Source organism: Tympanuchus pallidicinctus, unplaced genomic scaffold (genome assembly GCF_026119805.1).
Source record: "Tympanuchus pallidicinctus isolate F22 unplaced genomic scaffold, pur_lepc_1.0 scaffold7, whole genome shotgun sequence".
NCBI lineage: Eukaryota > Metazoa > Chordata > Aves > Galliformes > Phasianidae > Tympanuchus > Tympanuchus pallidicinctus.
This window is the reverse complement of record NW_026294791.1, coordinates 3,894,106-3,910,142: the sequence shown is the minus strand read 5'-3', so window position 1 is coordinate 3,910,142 and position 16,037 is coordinate 3,894,106. Positions and strand designations below refer to the sequence as shown.

The window sequence follows — 16,037 nt, the reverse complement described above, 5'->3', positions numbered from 1 at the left end:
TTTTAAGGCTACAACAAATGTTACGGAGAGCTGGGAGAGTTGGTAAGATTACTGCTGGGTGGTAAAAGGAAAGAGCTTCCAAGTGTGGTAAATTGATAAGAAACCATAAAACCAGACATTGGTAATACAAATACATGAAGAAGCTCCCCTTACTTCACTGCAATGGAGATGCATTAAGAAGCACTGCTAGTTACACGTTTGTCATCTAAATGAGAACTCTACTCCCTGTTCCATGTACTCCTCTGCAAGCTGTGTGCTTGTCTTCTGCTAAAAGCTCCTCCTAAAAGCACCATCAGTAATTGTCAAGCATTGGAACTGTTCCTTTAGACATCAGCATCCTTACTTGCAAGTTAAGTGGACAATGTTTTCTCCACTTTTTGCAGTTTTGTCACATTTGCAAGCTAAAGTACAGCTGAATACACCATTCATTCTCTTTATCCCTGTGCTCTAATGCATTCAGTGTAGCCAACTTCTTACAGGAACAATCAGGACTCTGCTAAGGGCTCCAGATGCAGATGTCGTGACATATTGTACATTAATCTGTTGTCTCATGCAGTGAAACACAAATGCTAAAGATGCAGTTCAACAGAAGCCCTTCAGCCCATTTTGAGACCTGTACCACCACCTTCTAGCTCTAGGCTGAACTTTTGAGCACTTTATGAACTAGAGCTATTGCAAATGACCTCTGTTCCTGTTCTTTATAACTTCGATTGAAGGTGCTCTTTCCCCAACACCTCTAACATTCATGTCTGGCATTGAAAGAAATCCTCAGAGATCACGGTTCCAGCTTGTATGTTTTTTCTAGACTTGTCTGAATGAGCAGTAATCCTACTGTGATCCTCTGAATGATTATGGGGGAGAAGAAGCAGTATATATCCTAATTTCAAGCGACCAGCACAATTCCTGTAGCTTTCTTGCTGCCTGTTTCTCCTAACAAATCAAACCGTGGACAACCTTGGAAAAATCCAATGTTGCTCTCTCTCATAAAAACATCCATCCACACTTGAAAATGAAATACATCTGCCATCATTCAACAGAACAGTACTCCTCTAAGAAAAATAAATCACTACAGTAATGCAATTTAATCCATCAAAAGGAGGAGGGGGAAAAAAACCACAGCAGGAGTCCATTACGGACATTACCGCTGATATTCTATTTGCTCTGCTCATTGTCTACAAGCAAATTGTGCACACATTTCCAGCCACAATCAGAAAAAAATCAGTGCTGTACTAATCAAGACAATTCTTATTGTGTCACTGGACCTGCAAAACAAATGTCTGCGCCTCATTTGTTGTGATGCCTACCTGTACCACTTCCACCTCTGCCAAAAAGTTCCATCTAAATTACTGATTAGCAGAATCAGTCTCCTGCAGTGTTTGCAGGCCATTTCCAAGCTGCTTTTGAACAGAGGAAAACTGTAGCGCTAGGGCCTGGTGCACAGAATCACAGAATGGCCTGGGTTGGAAGGGACCTCAAGAATCATGAAGCTCCAACCCCCCTGCCATATACAACCTCCACATTAAATACCAGACCAGGCTGCCCAGGGCCCCATCCAACCTGGCCTTGAACACCTTCAGGGATGGATGGGGCATCCACAACCTCTCTGGGCAGCTGTTCCAGCACCTCACCACTCTCTCTGTAAAGAACTTCCCCCTGACATCCAACCTAAATCTTCTCTCCCTCAACTTAAAACCATTTCCCCTTGTCCTGCTGTTATCTACCCTTTCAGAGAGTTGATTTCCCTCCTGTTTGTAGCCTCCTTTTAGGTACTGAAAGGCTGCAATTAAGTCACCCTGCAGCCTTCTTTTCTCCAGGCTGAACAAACCCAACTCCCTCAGCCTGTCTTCATAGGGGAGGTGCTCCAGTCCCCTTATCATCTTAGTAATCTCTGTACCCTCTCCAATAGCTCTCTGTCTTTCTTGTATTGGCAGCTCCAGACCGGGACACTACTCCAGATGGGGCCTCACAAGAGTACAAAGGGACAATCACCTCCCTGTCCCTGCTGGCCACCCCTCTTCTGATGGAGCCCAGGATACCATTTGCTTTCTAAGCTGCAAGAGCATGCTCCTGCTTCATATTAAGTGCACAGGATTGCTAATCTGGATTTTTGCTGCCTGGAAATAGCAAGGCAGCTGGAGGATCCTCACCAACTATAAGAGGGCCTTTTTCACCTAAATTTTAGTCACAAAGAGTGGGCTCATTTAAGCTAACAAATGAGGCTTCTTCTACATTCATGGTGAGGAACCTAACCATCCTGAGGACAGTCCCTCCCTGCCATCTCTCCATCTTAGCCAAAAGCCCAGCCCAGCCCATTATGAAATGAAGAGAGAAAACAAAGCACAAGTAATGTTACAGTCATTCAGGGCAAGCACACAGAAGTAGTTTGCTGGATCAGGAGTCCTGCTGCAGGAAACAGAGCTGCACACAGAGCTCCTTATGAAAACCGCTTGCTGTTCATTGTCAGCCCCAAAACTGGGAGTGCCAAAGCCTGTGCACTGCTCCATGGCTGAGGCTGGGTGGATTTATTTATTTTTTTCCACTCTTGTTTTACAGCATAAAGAGGATTTCATGTCCTCTCCAGGATCACTCTGCACTAAAAATCCAGAAACTAGAGCCTGGCACAGCGGGATTCATTCAATAACAATTCTCACTTTTCTGAGGATCTGTATGCATCAAAATCAATTAGCATTTGCCACAAACGTAACATAGCAACAGTGGACAAGCCCTCATTTGATGTCAATCAGTACAGCTCTTCAGATTAAAAAAAAAAAACTTTACCAAATTTCATCAGCTGTAACTCTCACACAGTGCTTGTGAATAGCTCTATGGCTGGGGAAGTAAGGGTCATAAAATCCGAGTGCCAGGAACAGCAAGTGGTCAGTTCAACTTGTTATCCTTTCTAGGACTTCTCCAATATTTTATTTCTCTTATTTTCAGAAGGAAGAGAATCAGGACTGAATACATGGAAGGTGTTACATAGAAACGATGGGCAAAAATTGTCCTGAAGCCACCAACTGATTACTTCAGCAGCCAAAAAAAACCCATTCATAAAATGATCTTTATTAAATTCGCTGCCATATTCCACTGCTTTTAAACTTGAACACAACTGCCAGCACGCTGTGTGAAGTACCACTTCCCGTTGATTTGCTTTGTATTAATTACAGCACAATTAAAAGGGGAGCCTTCGTTGCAATCAACTACCAGGTGCTTTAAAAACCATAACCAGAGCCTTGAGCATTTCTGAATGAAGTCGTCAGAATTACTGGTGCACAGTGACCAGATTTATAAGTGTTTGTGCATTTAGGGATGAAAACTCTAAAATGAGAGAACTTTTTCTTATAAAAAAGAGGAGCAAAGCCCCCAGTGGTCAGAACCTTGCTATTGGTGGTACAGCTGGGACAGAAGCACCATCAGATCATCTGTTCTTGCTGTTGGAAGGTTTCAATCGGCTAATATGCTTTAAAGCTTCAAGAAAATTGACATAAAAGACAGCAACAAAGAAATAGCTTGACTGTGCATATTACTGCATAAAGGAATGAATGGGCTAATTGAAATATTAATATTCACTGCCTTGACTGTTGATTAAACAATGCAATTCCATGCGTATCAGCTGGACTGCATTGAAGTTTAATTTTTTAATATATTTTTTTCACTTTTTTTTTTTTCCTCCATAATTACCCTTATGCTTGGCTTCATCACATAGCTCAGTTGGAAATTTCTGCCCTGAGTCCTCAATGGCAGCAATATCCTGAAGTGCAAGCTAATGCTGTACAGCAGCCCATCACTGTTAACCTCAAAATCTAACAGATAGAGGAAGCAAAGAGTCTCCCATATCACCACAGCCACAAGCAAACTACACAAGTTTAACTGAGCTGGTAAATGCTGTGAAATTACCAACACAGTCTGCATCTGCAGAAGCAGAGTCCTGTCAGCAGGGAACTACTCAAGGCACCTGAATACACCCAATAAAGTTTAATCAAGTTTAATCAACTCTCTTTCTTTGCCGCTTTCGTGTAGTTTAACTGCTGCATCTCAGGTAGCTGTGAACACAAAGAAGACTTTTTTCATCCAGCCATCAATTACAGGCTTTTTTCCTCAGCTACTTCAAGTCCCTGCCCCATCCCTGGAGGTGTTCAAGGCCAGGTTGGATGGGGCCCTGGGCAGCCTGGTCTGGTATTAAATGGGGAGTTTGGTGGCCCTGCATGTGGCAAAGGGGTTGGAGCTTCACGATCCTTGAGGTCCCTTCCAACCCCAGCCATTCTGTGATTCGGTGAAGTACTACAAGATAGTGATATTAAATTAATTATAAAAATAATAATAATCCTTTAGGTTGAGAAATGCCCACTATGATTGGTGCGACTCTTCAAGTAACCAATCTCTCAGCAGATTTGAAGTCAATTGGGTAAAAGAACAATTGGAAATGTTGACTGTACCAACTGGATGCACAGCAGAGGGCCTGATTTCCCAAATGAGCACATTTTAAGCCTCCCCATCTCCAAATTTTAAACGTGGAGCTGGAAGTTTCAATAATCTCACATTGACACCCTGACTCACTGACATCTTTTCTGTAGGTACAACAAAGTGACATGTTTAAGAAACTACACCATGTTGTGCATTAGGAAGTGAACCTTTAACCAACAGCAGTTGGCATGAGAGCAGATGTGACACCAGATGACCAAATACGAGCAAAAAGACATTATTCCACGAATTCAGTGTAGTGACACCTCAGAATTCACTGCAGCTTTGAAATTCCTCATGCTTAGCAGTAAGCATTCGTTTCAAATTATTTAGTACTGCTTAAAAGTGATAACAACTAATAACCATAACACCCATTGTTCTTCAACATGCATTTTTTTTTCCCATTTTAAAATTATTTTTACATTTCGTAACCTTCAGACTGTGGGTTTTCTTCCTGCTTAAGCATGCTGTGAGTCTTGCAGAGAGCCAAGAAGGAAAACCTAGCAAAAAACTGCTCTAAAAGCAACAGTTGAAGAACCTCTCTTGGTTCCAAGTATCATTTATATGGACTACGAACATCATACAGTGCATTATTCTGCTCTCTCTCACCCACGTTGACCACACACTGTTCAAAAGAAGTGTAACATCATACAATTTGTTCCACAGCAATAGAAGAATTAAGGCCTTTCTTATTTTACAGGGAGCTAGAACAACGAGAGTCATCTGGTGCCTGTCAAAGCTATTAGCTTGCTAATCACTCACTCCTTCTAGAGGAGTGTTAAAGCTCAGCTGTCCCAAAATGAAAGCAGAGGGCAAAAACCCCCTAAACTGGAAAGCCAGAAGACTTTAAACACTGCTTATAAAAAGAGAGGAGATGCACTTTTTAGCAGAAAACCTCCCTGAAATCTACTGAATAAGCATAAAAGAGTCCTGCAGCTGGGATTCCTGCTCTGAAAGCAAAGAACAGTCTTCAGGTAACTATTGCTATGATCTTCAATTTCTGCAGGGCCACAACTTTCCTACAGCTGGAAAGTTTAAAAGCTTTCTTTTTTTTTTTTTGAACAGCATGAATATACCTGATAAACTTCAAAAGCGTATCTTGGGAATTAGCATGGATAGACAGATGGGTCCTATTACCTGGAGAATAACACCAGGAGAGGAATTGAAACACAAGGAATTGCTTCAGCAGGCCACAACTCCAGTGCCTGGATACTAATCAGCTCCCAATTAACTTCAAAGCATGTCAGCTTCAACAAACACACCCAGTACCACTTGTCAGCAGCAGCTCTGCAAAGAAGAAATGCTGCCAGTTGCCCTATCACACAGATGACAAAGATCTTTGCATCGTGGTTTTTCTGCTACAAAAACCACTCTGGTGAGATTGTGGCTCCATCCTTAAAAGTAATGGGAAGGCTTGGCAGTGGAGGGGTCCTGATTGCCCTCAGCACTACACAATGATACGCTCACACTCAGGTGTGAATAATTCCAGCAGTCTCAGTGTTATATCTTGATGATCTGCTAATTCACATCTGTCCTCTACATGTAATTTTCCAGTAGCTACTCCTAAAAGCACCTCCTAAAACCACAGGGACGCTGCCTAACTGCTAAATCTGAACATTTTGCAAGACAGCAATATGCCTGCTAAAGGAAAACAAAATGGCAAGCTCACATGCATGATAGGATTATTTGATTCAATACAATATAAATTAGGTCAGAGTCCTCTTTGGAGAATTCGATGTCAAGAACTAGGTGGTCCACTAAATTTCTATTCATTTGCCTCTGGGCTTGGGGAATTGCAAAGACTCTCAAGAAACTGATGTTCTTTTACTCACAAGAGTAATCACTATTTGCTGGGGAAAAAAAAAAAAAAGCTCTCAGTATCTCATTGCAGCTGCTTGGCAATATCCAAGGACTTGAGCAAGATCTGTATAAAGCAGCAGCTATTAAATATTTGTGTGTATATATATATAATATGTATATAAAGAAAAATATATGTGTATATAGGGAAAAAAGGTGTAACAGTGCCTTTGTGTACTTAGCAATTACACTGCCCTATTATTTCTTTATTTATTTATTTATTTTACCTTGAAGAAAAGTAACAATTTATGGATCCTCGTTATACCAGCAATAATGGAATGATGGGAGAAGCACCATCCATAGAAAGGATAAGGGATGACAGGCTGGAAGCTCTGCCCAAGCCTGCCCTGTGGCACTCCTCCTGTGCCAGAACACAGCACTTCTAAGACATGCTGTGGTTACCCTGCTTTCTGATTCCAAGAGCAACCTAACTAAACCTTCACACCTCCGAGGTGCTGGCATCAGTCCATGCCAGTAACTCTAAATAAACAGGAGGAGGAATGACTGCTTACATGTGTTGATATTTGATAGGACAAGGGGGAATGGTTTTAAACTGGGACGGGGAGGTTTGGGTTAGATATGAGGAGGAAGTTTTTCACAAAGGGTGGTGGTGAAGCACTGGAACAGGTTGCCCAAGGAGGCTGTGGATGCCCCATTCCTGGAGGCATTCAAGGCCAGGCTGGATGTGGCTCTGGGCAGCCTGGGCTGCTGGTTGGCAACCCTGCACACAGCAGGGGGTTGAAAGGAGATGATCATTGTGTCATTGTGGTCCTTTTCAACCCAGACCATTCTATGATTCTATGACTAAGAGCAAGGCACAAGGCACAGCCCTTCAGCAGTCCTGCTGCAGATAGATCAGGTGAGAGCATGCAGGTGAGTCTAAAGGACTTGATAACCAGATCCTCACAGCTGGGGACATGATGCCTATAGCCCCCAAACCTGCACAGGCACACAGCTGGTCATCCTGAGCACCAGCTTTATCCCTACACCTCCAAAAGTCACACACACATTAAAAGAAAAGCCAACAAGTCTCTCTCTGCTTCCATTCTTCAGAAGGGTACACAGCTTGAGGCAAATCTCTTGCTTTTGTCTTGTTTACACTAATGGGTTTACTAACTTTCTCAAGCTGGAAAAATTTTGCTCCTTTTAGACAGAAACAGAAGATTCACTTGTGGATTAAATCCTCAATCAGGGCCATGAAATATAATTCCACTGTGGCTAAACTGGGGCAAAACCTACTGCTATGTGCAAAGTACAGGGTTGCATTTTCTCTATGTATCAAGCCAAAGCATGCAAATGAAAATATTTAAATCTGATTAATTACTTGATTTGGAATATATGCTTTTCATTCTACTGTATCAAAATACTCATAACAAAACACTGCTACTGGTGAAGTCAAGCACACCCTTACAAAAACTGGCAAATTTGCAGAACAGCACTTGAGGTTTAGATTAGTAAAATCCTAATGAATATCTACTCTAATACCCATGTAATTGCATGGAATGCATTTGCAAGTGGTTCAATTAATAAAAAGAAAGAAAAAAAGGAAGAAAGAAAGAAGAAAAAAAAATCTGGAACAAATGAAGTCCAGACTGTTGTTTTAGTGTCAGCTGGAGAGACCAAAGCAAGAAGAACGAAGATCTTCACTCAACCTCAAGAAAGGAAGAATTGCAGCAGAGACCTCCAGCTCTTTCCCACACCACAATACACCTCAGTATTGTACTCTGTGTACCAAGGGCAGCACTTAATTATATCCTTTTTGTCCCAGACACCAAAACTGTTTTCAGATTTTATCCAATGACTTCGTTATCAGAAATGCCCACCTCATCCTGCAAACCACCCAAAGCCACCTGCTTGGAACAGCACACGTGAAGGCTGCTGCTGCTGTACTGCACAGCTTTACAGTTCTTTTTAAGAGATGGTACTCAGCATAACTCTGCCTTATTTCCCTACCTATGATTCATTTTATCCCACAAATCCTCTGTGCAGACATACATGCTTTACAGGTAGAACTAGTGCTGTAAGAATGAGGCCACAAAGGACTGGTGGCAAGCACAGATGAAGTATCAGCTAGCACAGGACATCTGAGACCAACTCATAATGTATTTTATTCCTAAGTAACTGGCTGACTGTGATCCTGCAACTCTGATTAATTTTGCAGGAATGCTTGGGTAGTGTTTGTAAAAACCAAGTCATTACCTTGACTAAACATTGACTTGCACAGTTAACTTTAACCATCAAGACCTTGTCTAAATATTGACTGGGAAAGTTTATTTGAACTATAAAGTCTAGAAAATCTTGGTCTTCCTTCCTATATTTGCTATCACTTTGAAAAGTAAACACAGTTGTAAAAACAGAAGTTCTCTCATCAAACCACTATTTAACCAAGTAGCTTGGCTGCTCCTAATTCAATACAAACATCTTGCAGGACTGGAAATCCAAACTGTTTAAAAGCAAAGAGGCCTGTCAGAACTAGGGATGAGAAGGAAAGACAACCTTCCTGCATTGTGCTTGAAGCAAGAACCTCGGGTGGGCCTTACAAAAGGATTAATAAGGAATCATGAGGTTCATGGCTTAAAATTGTTTCAGTATATGCATCTTCCAATGCATACTTAACAATGGTGTTCTGCTCTCAGTACCAGGCAGGCTGGCCACCAGCACAGTGTGTTCATGCTCGTATCACTACTTGGGAGGCCCTACAGCACGAACCGCAAGCCAACATCCTCCACTGCTGATGTCACTTCATCATGTGAGGCCACGGGTCAAAGGACATACATAGGGTCTTTCACTGGCTGAACTAAAAATAATAATAAAAAAAAATCAATTTCAATCCTCCTAAGATGAAACCACTGATGTGTGCAGGCTCTGAAGTCCCAAAGGTAATCCTACAAGAAAACATGATGGTGTCCTCCATCACTGTGCTGAGATACTGTTAAAGTGCAGCAGAATCTCCTATGAGGCACAGCCCAAGAGCAGCATCTATATCAAACCCCACAAACCATAAATCTGAACTTGCAGACCAAAGTGAATGGTGTGTTAGAAGGTGTAATGGACAAAGTGAGAATGACAAAGGGGCAGGGAATGGCATGGTTGGGATAGAAATAAACAATGGCTGTGAAGCCAGCACTAATTCTACCTACAGCTCCATTTCAAGAGTTGGAAAGTGCCCTTTAGCTTAATGCCTTCACTCCTTTATATGTTAGCTTGATGAAAATTAGCTGAGGAGCGAATAGAAAAGATAAAAATCTCAGACAAAAGTCGGAATATTGAACTTACTGGTGAAAACTCCCATTATTTTTGAATGGAACAGAGAAGAACAGCTTGATACCGGCGCTGTGGGGGGGGAGTGGGGGTGGAGAAAGGAAGAACAATAAACAATACCACGGTCCATAGTTTGCACAGTGCTGCATCTCGCAACGGAAACATACTGTGAGACAGCTTGCGGGACAAGCTCCATCAACGCTAAGTAATTTTTATTCCGTTTGAGTGGTTGAAAACAATAAACATGATTAAGTGATTCAGACGTGCATTCAGAACGCAGACAAACGGCAAAGAGTTCCAAGGACTCCGCTTTCACAACTACTTCTGGGGAAAGACCTCAACTTCACTTGGAGCAGCACAGCGCAACAGAAGTTGGCACTGGAATTAAAAGCACCCCATCACCTAGGGGGAGGGGAGTGGGGGGGAAGACAAGCTTTGTTGAGAGCTCTCCATCGCATTGCTGGGCCATTCCTTGGGTATTTAGGATGGAGAAGACCACCGCGGGCAGCACCCAGAGGAGAAGCGGCCGCTCAGCTCCCCGCGCGGCTGTCCCAGCCTCACAGCCGTCTGCTCGCAGGTTGAAGCCATTCGTGCTCCCCTGCCCGTCCGCTGCCGGGAGCAAAGCCGGGTGGTTCTGGGGATGGTCTGGGGGGCAGCGGCCCCTCAGCTCCCGGCGCCATTTCCCCTCCGCGCCTCAGCGCGGCGTCTCCCACCCGACTGCGCCTTCACGGGGAGAGCACGACGGCGCAGCCCGACCACCGCGGCGCGGAGCCGTGCCCGCTGCCCGGGGCACTAACAGCCAGCGGGGCCGGGGCGAAGCCGGCAGAGGAGCGAGATCGATGCTCCCAGCTGGGGGGCGGCAACGACCCGCGGAGCGGCCCCGGCCCGGCTGGGGGTAGCAGGGGAGGGGGGAACCCCGCACAGCATCGCAGCGCAGCGCGTCCGGGGATGGAGGAGCTGAAAATCAAGCCGCTTCTGCCCCTGAGACTTGGGGGAAACCCTCAAGTTGCCGCCACTTGCAGAGATTTCAGCCCCTTTCCTCCTCCGGGTGGCGAAAAAAAACTTCCACCGGAGAGCCCCTGCCTTTCCCCAGCAGGGAAAGGGCCCCTCCGGCTGCGCTCGCCCCGGAGGACGACCCACCCAGCATCCGCGCTGCGAGCCGCTTCCTCACCTGCCCCAGCGAGCCCTCTCCTCCGCGCATTCCTCTGCTCCCCATCGTGGGCGCAGCAGCTGCTGTTATTCCTTAGGATACACATGGCTCATCCATGCTGGGAGAACCGCCTTCCCGCGCCGTCTGCCCTCTCCGGCCCCGCCAGCGCGGCGCTGAGGCCAGAGGGAGGGGATAGGAAGGCGTGCGGCGGAGGAAGGCTGCTGCCGGGGGTCGGTCTCCTCCTCCTCCCCCTCCCCCCCTCTCGCAGGGCTGGGGACGGGGGGCGGCCCCTGTCCACGCGTGGAACCCGGCCGTCCCTCGGGGCTCCGCGGCCGTGGAGTTCGCCGTGGGGAGGGGTCCGAACGCCCCGCTGTCACCCCGCTGCTAGCGTGGTGTTTTTCTCATGGCTTCTCTCAGTCACCCGTGAAAATTTAATGAGGCATTTAGGGCTGTTACCTTCAGAGTCAATGGAGGAAGCATATTTAGCCTAACGCACTTGCTGCAGAGCCAGTAGGTCTATTGCAGGCAGATCAGAAGTCAGAGGGAGACGCTCCTTTCAACACAAAATTCACGACCCATTAAACTTATTCTGTGATAACAGCTTCTTTACAAACGGAGACCATAGAAAAGGGAGGCTGTCATGCACTTCCTGAAAGGATTTACATACAGAAGAGAAGTAGTTGGTGAGGTTACTGCTATTTCACTAGTGTTATCTCCAATCGAGGCATAAAAGCAGCTCAACTCCAGCTAACTGAGGTAAATTACTGAAAGAAAAGCTTTTTGTAGCTGCCAGATCGATGCGATTCACCTCGAGGGTCTGGGTGTTGAGGAGATGGCTCCAACTCATTGGAAGGTACCAGCAAGACATCGTGCGGAGTACACCAATAATGCTCCTTAAGATGGCCATCAGGTGTTCAAGGCCAGGTTGGATGGGGTCCTGGCAGCCTGGGCTAATATTAAATGTGGAGGCTGGTGGCCCCGGCTTGCAGCAGGGGGGGTGGAACTTCATGATTTTTGGGGTCCCTTCCAACCCGAGCCATTCTATATGATCAGTCAGTGATCAGCACGATGCTCGCCAGGCAGAAAGATGCTTACAGGCTGACTTCCCTCCAGCTGGCAGGTGAGAGGTCTGCACTGACATGGCGAATTGTTTAGCAGGGCAGAATACCCATCCATGAGGCTCAACACACAGATCTGAGAGCACTCCTATTTATTTTCCTCAATAACTCATTCCTTAATGCATTAGGCATTAAGCATAACAGGTACAGTCATCTAACAATCTTTACTGTTTTTACACAGTAAAGATAAATAAAAGTAAAAGTAAATAAAAACAACAAACACATTTCAGAAGTCATACCACACTTATAGAAGCATGTAGTGGAATCAAGACTTCTACTGTAGAACTGTTTTCTTCCATTCATTAAAGAAATGAAAGGCAAGTTTATCAATGGAACTCACTTATTCTAATGTGGGTTTAAATAATCTAAGGCCCTGTAGTAAAATGACTGCAGCAATGTTTTCCACTGGGGTGAATTTTGTCATCTCAAAGAGACAAGAGACTGAAGAAAAAGTCAACAAACAGAAGACACTTTTCCATTAGGAAATAACAGCATCCTCTGGATGACATTCTGCCATGCTTGTCTGTAAGCATTAAGTCAGACAAAATGTTTGCGAACTTCAATTCTCAAAAGGCACATTTTGTGTTGGGGAAACAATCATTGAGCTGCTCTCCATCCTTGCCTGTTGCACTGTAAAATGAAGTTGCATTTTTCACGCTGCTGACCTCCCTCATGTCCTGCTTTTAACATAAGGGTGCTGGCTGTTGGTGAACAAGAGCAGGGACTTGCAGTAAGCATAAACTCCATTCCCATGTTAGAAATTTGTGGATGCAAGTCACACTTGCTAACAATATTTTTTAAATATAAAAGAACATACTTGCTCACAGCCTGTAATAAGAATGCAAATGAACTTGTAATTATACTATGCAATTTCCTGCTTAAAAAAAAAAAGAAAGAAAAAAATGAAAAAAAAAACTATGAAAGTAAAACAGACCTGAAAAGTAATATGAGCTGCAGTTCTTCAATGAGTTCCTCCATTATGCAGGAGTTAAGCAGCCTGCTATGTTTTGATACAACATATTTTTAGGCCGTAACTTCACAACACAGATTCTCATATGGGAGCATTTATATGGTCAGAGTTCCTCCTCTCTACTGAAAAAAACATGAGCAAGAGCAAGAAATGTGGTGTGGAGATTTCCACAGACTTCTTTTGTTTTGTCTGTGAAGCTTACTTAAACACAAAGTTCCTATGTTCTCCTGACTAATGAGGTACTGCTACACCATCACAAACAGGGATAAAACACCTACTGTAGGCTGAACACATCATTTTCAGGAACCACTGAATAGCTACAGATAGGAACCACAATAAGTGGTTCTCTTAGGCTATTTTCCAACAGGAGCCTCAGCACTTACTGAAAGGAAAGCAGTATCACCTTCTTAGCTCTTGATGAGATTTGAGCTAACAGGATCACAAGCTAGCCAAGGGTTCCAGTACTTGTTAGTGGAGACAGAGATGAGTTCAAAGATACAACTGAGAGTACTGAGCAAATTATTCAAAGAAATACCTCAAAATACCCCCAGAATCCCCACTACTGATCCCCACATACCTGTACTTGAAGTAATTTGGTTTATTACCCAGTTTACAGTAAGGTCTGCAGTTGCTAGTAAGCTGCAGTAAGGAGTACTGCACTAGGCACGAACATCTGCCTGGTGGTGAGAGAAGTCACAGGAGAACTTCCTAATGGAGTTTTCTGACTACTTAAGAAGAGGGTACTCACATCACTTCTTTGTGATGATCACCCCACACATTGGTTAATCAGCACCACACAAGCTGAGATGAGCTGGTTTCCTTTCAGAGCCTCAAATAAGTCTCAGATAGTCTCAATAAGACTCAGTAGTCTCATAGTCTCAAATAAGGAACATTTGGTGAAAGATAGTTTACCTTCCTAAAATTTGCTCCAGTTACGCAAACTTTAAGTGTTCTGCTGGGCAAGGAGAAAGTTTTCTTTCATTTAACCCACTGCATTTTGTCCAGATGCAAGCCTGTGTGTTTATCATGTGAAACATTAAGGCAGTATCCACACCATAAAACTAACACCAGCCTGCATAATTGGTAAATCACTAAGCCATAAAACCTGTGAGGTTACTGTCAGCACGTGTGTGTAACAGCCATTAGTATTAATGAGAATTGGGCATTCTCTGAGACAGAAAATGGGGGGTTATTTTCATTAAACTAATTCATGTATCTTGAGTTGTGATTACAAGGGGCTAGTGAACAATATGACAAATAAGTTTAGGGAGATGTTAGTTGAGGAACTGTAGGTCACGCTTGCAAAGGATTGAGGAACAAAAGAGATTTGTTGCACTTTACAAAGTGCGATTCTTGCAGTGAGTTTTGAAATATCTGATGAGAATCTGCCATCGTTTCTGTTGTTAATGTCTCATTAAGACACAGAACAATGTGCAGACCGTCCCTTGCCAACTGAGTTTTCAAAATGACAGCTTCCTCACAAAACCACTCTTTGCTTTTACTCATACATATTGTAACCCACAGCAGGATCATCTTGATGGCTCTCGAGATACTCCATGTGAAATAGCTCCTGACACAATAGTGCTTCCAGTTTTAATAAGTTCCTCTAAAGCAATTAGGCAGTGGCAGAAAATAATACCTGCTGCATTATCAATAGTAGTGGTAGTTACCAGCAGTTATGTAGCCCCTCATACCTTTGTAGTCACACAGTTAGTTCCTTAGCCATTTAGCAGAATCAGTCATGACTTGGTATTCATCCTGCATTTTATCAAATGGAAGGAAACACAATTCTCTATTTCAGCTCTCTCATTCCATTAAAGATCTCCTGTAAGGGATATTTTCTTAAAGATACTTACTAGGCTAATGGGTCGCTGAACAGAGTACACTGCTGAATACTGCTCTTGCCCTTCAAAAAGATCTACGCAGAAAAATGGCAGTGCTGCTTCACAGGAAATAAGAAGCCCTCTATCTTCTGGCAGTGAGTTTTTTTCACGTCAGAGAATGGTTATGATAATTCCTGACCATACAGTGCAATCTGGTGAAACAGATGAATGATCCTGAAAAGTCACAGACATCTGTTAAAAGCCAGCACACGAACATACTGCAAATGAAATTTAAGTCTTGAAAGAGCCAGACACCCACCACTGGCTTCTGATGGAACTCTGCACGCTCCTTCTGCATCATGGGCTGATCACTGAAGGAGTTCTTCCTGTCATACTTCTCAACAAAGCTTGTATGATGGTATAGTTAGACATGCCAAAAGTTTTCAGGGGTCTGGTTCAAATTCCAGCCCTGTCACTGACCAGTTCTGTGACTCTGGGTAAGTCAACCAGTGCTTTTTATCTGTCAGTCTCTACCACACCTATATACCATATCAACCATGAGACTTTCTCCACTTTTGTTTTGGAAAGACCGCAGAGACTGAAAAGGACATACAACACCACATACATGCTAACCATTGCTACAGATGTGACTCTTTGATTTTGAGACAGAAAAACAGCAAAAAGATCTTTACGTTATATCTGCCAGTTCCTGTCATTCTCCACCACATTCAAAATGTCTTGAAAATTCCCTTTGAAAATATTTCAAGTTGAAGGAGGAAAGATTTAGGTTGGATGTCAGGGGGAAGTTCTTTACTGTGAGAGTGGTGAGGCGCTGGATGCTTGGATGCTCCATCCATCTCTGGAGGTGTTCAAGGACAGGTTGGATGGGGCCTTGGGCAGCTTGGGCTGGTATTAAATGTGGAGGTTGGTGGCCCTGCATGTGGGTGATGGGTTTGAGCTTCATGATCCTGGAGGTCCCTTCCAACCCTGGCCATTCTGTGATTCACATGATTCTATGAAAACACCGCTGAAATCTCCATAATGAAACCTCCTTCCTCAGTTGCAAACGAACAGTTCCAACATACAGTTTACAACTACCCCTCTAAAATCAGCCTTCAAGCAAAGGGCAATAAGTGGATGTCCACCTTGCCAAATCATGGAAGTTGTGGAGGCATGGCAGATTAAGAAGCGTATTATTGCCGAGACGCCCATGAAAGAGCCGGCGATTCGTCAAGTACAGAGATCGACTGCTTCACAAATCCAAACTGCTTCATATTTCAAATCCTCTTTGGCAAGGTGCATTTCCCTTCACAGCCAATTAACTGCAAACTAATTTAGAATGGGTTTGCTTTTGCAAACATTGTGTCAGATTCCAACAGAGAGCTTGTCGCTAAGAACAT

The 16,037-nt window shown here is 43.9% G+C and overlaps 1 protein-coding gene across 8 annotated transcripts in view; it reads right to left on the bottom strand.

Moving 5' to 3' along the window:
• The window catches only part of DAB1 (DAB adaptor protein 1), a 127,069-nt gene extending 116,023 nt beyond the window's left edge, over positions 1-11,046 (bottom strand). For 2 of the 8 annotated variants that reach the window (XM_052666248.1, XM_052666246.1), the window contains exon 1: positions 10,748-10,979. The gene's annotated coding sequence lies outside the window, so the exon portion shown is untranslated. Of the gene's footprint in view, positions 1-10,747 lie in introns of all 8 variants that reach the window. The other 6 variants (XM_052666240.1, XM_052666244.1, XM_052666242.1 and 3 more) reach the window with 6 other exon arrangements.
• Positions 11,047-16,037: the final 4,991 nt, after the last annotated feature.